Source organism: Stegastes partitus, unplaced genomic scaffold (genome assembly GCF_000690725.1).
Source record: "Stegastes partitus isolate 25-593 unplaced genomic scaffold, Stegastes_partitus-1.0.2 Scaffold519, whole genome shotgun sequence".
Classification (NCBI taxonomy): Eukaryota; Metazoa; Chordata; class Actinopteri; family Pomacentridae; genus Stegastes; species Stegastes partitus.
In genome coordinates, this window is record NW_007578250.1 from 286,357 (window position 1) to 287,375 (window position 1,019).

Below are 1,019 nucleotides of genomic sequence, written 5' to 3' on the forward strand. Positions count from 1 at the left end.
CAGAAAGATCCCGGGTGTCCTCAATGGGACACGAACCGGCGACCTTCTTGCTGCGAGCCAACGATGCTAACCACCGAGCCACCTTGCAGCCCATGCATGAACATGGTGATAAAATAACATTTAAACACCAGAACATTTTTAGTGTTGGACCTATGGGCTGTGCCAATCTGCATCCCTGCGTCATGGCTCCATGCAGAAAAGAACTGTCAGAATTATGAGACTTCACTAAAACAGAAAAGGATGCCAGAAGATTGGTGACCAACTAGAAAAAGATGGCTACCCAGCTGCAGCAGTAATCAGAAGGTATAGAAAGTGCTTGCTATTGGGCACAAAACTGGAAGCTTGCAAAAGAAAGTTTTTAAAAAAAAGTGTATCAGGAACACAGATGTTGTTCAGATAAAACCAGCATAAATGTGTTTTGCTAAAATGGGGTCCAGCATGTTTGGCATGAACCTGGAATGGGTTACCGCAGTTACAGTGAAGCACATGTTGGAAGAATGATAATATGGAGCTGTATGGGTGCATAAGAGTTGGAGAGACGACATTTATCGATGGCACTATGAATGCCCTTAGAGATATCAGAATATTGGCTGACAAGATGACTCCCCGTCTGCAGAAGCTTGACAGAAAAGGAATATTCCAGCATTATAATGCTACAAAGCACACTGCCAACATCATACAAAAAGTTAACATCTTCATCAAAGACTGGATGAAAAAAAAACAACATTTCTAATAAATGACAGAACATCTTCAGAGATTTGTGGAACACCATGTTACATGCCGAGGAGGATTGAGTCTGTCATTACAAGTAAAGGTGGATGTAAGGGGGGAAAAAGACAAGATTTGAAAGTCAGTAAAGAAAACATTACTGACCTTTGTTGCATTGCTACTGTTTTTTTGGGGGGGGGGGTTTTAGTTGAAAAAAAATTAAAATTAATATGGTAAACCGTTTGTTCAAAATATTACATATATTTAAATAATGTTTCAAATTTGTCAACATCACATGAAAATATTAAAAT